The sequence below is a fragment of the Myotis brandtii genome, unplaced genomic scaffold (genome assembly GCF_000412655.1).
Source record: "Myotis brandtii unplaced genomic scaffold, ASM41265v1 scaffold561, whole genome shotgun sequence".
In the NCBI taxonomy this organism is placed as follows: Eukaryota; Metazoa; Chordata; class Mammalia; order Chiroptera; family Vespertilionidae; genus Myotis; species Myotis brandtii.
This window is the reverse complement of record NW_005370085.1, coordinates 938,242-942,439: the sequence shown is the minus strand read 5'-3', so window position 1 is coordinate 942,439 and position 4,198 is coordinate 938,242. Positions and strand designations below refer to the sequence as shown.

At 48.3% G+C, this 4,198-nt stretch overlaps 1 protein-coding gene across 1 annotated transcript in view; it reads left to right on the top strand.

Moving 5' to 3' along the window:
- The first annotated feature begins 766 nt into the window (after positions 1-766).
- ZNF592 (zinc finger protein 592) overlaps positions 767-4,198 on the top strand; it is a 38,814-nt gene continuing 35,382 nt past the window's right edge. Inside the window, exon 1 of the mRNA XM_014549617.1 lies at positions 767-994. The gene's annotated coding sequence lies outside the window, so the exon portion shown is untranslated. The remainder of the gene's footprint in view (positions 995-4,198) is intronic.

Here is a 4,198-nt window from a genome sequence, read left to right as displayed (position 1 = left end):
AGGAGGGAAACATCGATTTGTTGTTCTTATTGATGCCTTCATTGGTTGATTCTTGTATGTGCCCTGACTGGGGATCGAACCCGCAGCGTTGATGGATCGGGGCGGCCCTCTAACCACTGAGCTACCCGGCCAGGGCAGAGGACCACCCCGTTTTAAAAATGGGTTCTGCCAGTTTTTCCCTTGTCTTCCCTCATGTGCCTCCCCTCCTCAGTGCTGTCCCTTCCTGCCTCTCCCCACCTGTGACGTTCCCCCCGCTTACCTGGCCCTTGGTCCGTGCCCACTCCTTGACCCCGTGCTTCCTCTGCTTCAGCAGGCTTCTGAGCACTGGAGAGTGAGCTGTGTGGCGCGGTCAGCGCCCCTCATTTACCTTGTCCCTGTCCCTTATGCATGCTTCCAGTCAGCCTGACAGTTAGGGGTTCGGCTGTCTGCTGGGGCACCCTGAAAAACTGTCAGATAAAGCTTGCTGGCCACTGAGAGTGGTGGCATAACAATGAACAAACACGTGTTTGCTGCGTTTAAGACATTGTAGTAACAGCTTTACAGATGTTAACTCTAATCTCCATAACACTCGCTTATATGCGGGGGACACAGACACAGACGTGAAGAGACCTGCTCGAGGTCACATGGCTAGAAGGTAGTCGACCCGGGATTTGAACCCAGGTTGAGGCTGCACTGCGAACCTCCACACTGGGAGGGGGAAGGAGGGGAAGCCTGGGGCTGGGACACGGTTTGTCTTTGACTACATTTGGGGCCTGCATTGAATTTATGTTGGAGATTTTTCTCAGGGTTTGACTTACACTATTATTATTATCATCACCATCTTAACCTACTTTAACATTTACCTTCAGGCCTATTTAAAAGACTTTTTATCTTTTCTTTCTGCAGGTGGTGTTTGGTCACTAAGCCATGTGCCTAGGTGGAAGTGACTCCTTTCTCCACGGCTCTGCACCCCCAGCAACGCTCACCACACCCTTGTTTGGAGAGCCTCACTGAGGTATGCAGTCCAGGCTGACCTGGGCCAGCCTTCAGGAGCTGAGAGTTTGGACGCAAGTGATTTTGTTGTTGTTGTTGCTGTTCCTTGGTAGTTATTATTTTAAGTTATAATCAAACAGACATGACAGAGTTGAGCATTCTAACCGTTTTCAGCACTGTGCAGTGGTGTTAAGAACATTCACATTGCTGTGAACCATCACACCACCATCCACTTCCATTACCATTTCATCGTCCCCAACATAAACCCTGTGCCCATTGAACATGAACTCTCCCTGCCCTGGCCGGTGTGGCTCGGTTGGTCGAGCGGCATCCCATGCACCAAGAGGTCTCCAGTTCGACTCATGGTCAGGGTATATGTCAGGGTTGCAGGCTCGATCCCTAGTTGGGGGCATGCAGGAGGCAGCCAATCGATGGTTCTCCCCCTGCCCTTACTTCTCTATCAAAAATCAGTAAAAACATATTCTTTAAAAGACAACAACAAAAAACATTAACTCCTCCTGCTCTCTCCCTTTATACTCCCTGTCTGTGTGAATTTGACCACTCTACGTACCTCATATAGGTTTGGTTCTCCCCCTGCCCTTACTTCTCTATCAAAAATCAATAAAAACGTATTCTTTAAAAAACTCCTGCTCTCTCCCATTATACTCCCTGTCTGTGTGAATTTAACCACTCTGCGTGCCTTATATAGATGCAGTCCTACAGGACTTGTCCTTTGTGACTGGCTTATTTCCCTTAGCAGAAGGTCCTGGAGGTTTACCCACAGTGTAGCATGTGTCAGATCTTTATTCCTTTTTAAGGTTGAATAATATTCCCCTGTCTATTTATAGCACACTGTTTACCCAGTCATTTTTGGATGGACAGTCTGTTTGATCCCACCTTTTGTCTATTGTGATTAATACCGCTCTGAATATGGTGTACAAATACCTCTGAGACCCTGCTTCCAGTTCTTTTGGGTCTATACCTGGAAGTGGAATTGCTAGATCATGTGGTAAATTCTATGTTTAATTTTTTTTGAGAAACCACCATGCTGTTTTCCATAGTGTCCGAACCATTTAATATTCCCACCAGCAATGAATGGGGATTCCAATTTCTCCACAATTTCACTGACACTTGTTAGTTTCTGCTTTTTGTTTTTTAAATCCTCACCCAAGGATATTTTTCCATTGATTTTTAGGGAGAGTGGAAGAGAGAGGGAAAGAGAGAGAAACATTGATGTGAGAGAAATATCGATTGATTGCCTCCTGCATGAGCCCCAACCAGGGCCCGGGGAGGAGCCTGCAACCATGGTATGCGCCCTTGACCAGAATCAAACCCGGGACCCTTTGGTCAGCAGGCCAACGCTCTATCCACTGAGCCAAACCGGCTATTTTCTTTTTTGTTTTTTAAATAATAATAGTCAGACTAATGGGTGTGACCTTGGGATTATCTGGATGGACCCATGCTGTCCACTAAACAAGGGTCTGGTGCCGGTTGTGCTTAAATGCACAAACGTAGAGAAGATAAGATGATAAACGCCCATGTACTCCTCACCCAGATCAACGGCTATCAGCTCTTGGCTAATCCTGCTGCATTGGTGTCCTCCCTCCCTGCCCTCTTCCTCTCGCCCTGTGCTATTTTGAGGCAGTTGCCAGACATCACATTGTTTTATCTGTAAGCATTTCACCATGTGTCTTAAAAACACTAGGGCTTTAATATTCCATTTTGTCTGATGGTAGAAGGGCACATAGGGCTGTTTCTTTGGATATTATTCCCTGTCATCCCCTCGGGTCACTGGGAACATACACAGTGGGCACACGTGTGGCACCTATCTCCACTCTGGGTTATTGGTAAAAGGCTGCCCGGCTGGGGCCCTGCTTTCCTGCAGAAGGCCGACTGCCCTGAGGTCTCAGCAACCATCATGAAAGAGCCCACCTGGGTCTCAGTTGAGAAGGGAAGGAGGGAAGAAGGAGGGAGAGAGGAATGAGAAAGAGGCTGAGAGAGAAGGAGGAGGGAGGGACGAGCAGGCATGGAGAAAGGGATGGGGACAGAAAGGCATGGGAAGGAGAAGTGTGTGGAGGTCTGAGAAAGAGAGAAAAAGAGAACACCTGAGAGAGAAACTCTTTTCTTTAAATCCTCACCCGAGGATATTTTTTCATTGATTTTCAGAGAGAGTGGGAGAGAGAGGGAAAGACAGAGAGAAATATCGATGTGAGAGAAACACATCGATTGGTTGCCTCCTGCACACGCCCTGACCAGGGCCCAGGCCAGGGAGGAGCCTGCAACCGAGGTACGTGCCCTTGACCGGAATCAAACCCAGGACTCTTTGGTCCACAGGCTGACGCTCTATCCCAGGGGTCCTCAAACTACGGCCCGCGGGCCACATGCAAATACAAATATTGTATTTGTTCCCGTTTTGTTTTTTTACTTCAAAATAAGATATGTGCAGTGTACATAGGAATTTGTTCATAGTTTTTTTTTAAAGTATAGTCCGGCCCTCCAACAGTCTGAGGGACAGTGAACTGGCCCCCTGTTTAAAAAGTTTGAGGACCCCTGCTCTATCCACTGAGCCAAATTGGCTAGGGCTGGGAGAGAAACTCTACCAGCTGCTAAACTCCTGCTGAAGTCATCTACGGGAACCACAGAGATACCCAGGACTAATAGCATGTTCCGGGTGTCCCCTCAAACCTTCGATTTTGGAATCTGGGAGTGTAGTTCACCTATGGTGATGAGACTGGTGGCACACTGGGCGGCACCAGACACAAGGGTGACAGCTGGGGACAGAGTGACCCCGTGGCACAGCCGCTTTCTCTTTGCTGGGCCCTTTGGTCAGGGAGTGGAGGGGTGGTTCCCAGCAGGCCAGAGGCTACTGGCTTCTTGCTTAAATTCAGGCCTCCCCACACTAAGAGATGATGCTTTTACAGAGTTCAGTGGGAGAGGCTCTTCAGGGATGGTGTGGGAACAAGAGGTGTCCTGTCCCCTTTTTGTCTCAGGCTCTGGGTCTTGTTCCCCTCTAACGAAGTTCGGTGCCCAGCGAGTGCTGAGATCTGTTCCCCAGTAATGAAAGGTGACGGAGGCACCGGTTATAGAGTGTCGGTCTATCTCTCAGTTTTTTTGTTTTTTTTAAATATATACTTTATTGATTTTTTACAGAGAAGAAGGGAGAGGGACAGAGAGTTAGAAACATCGATGAGAGAGAAACATCGATCAGCTGCCTCCTGCACACCCC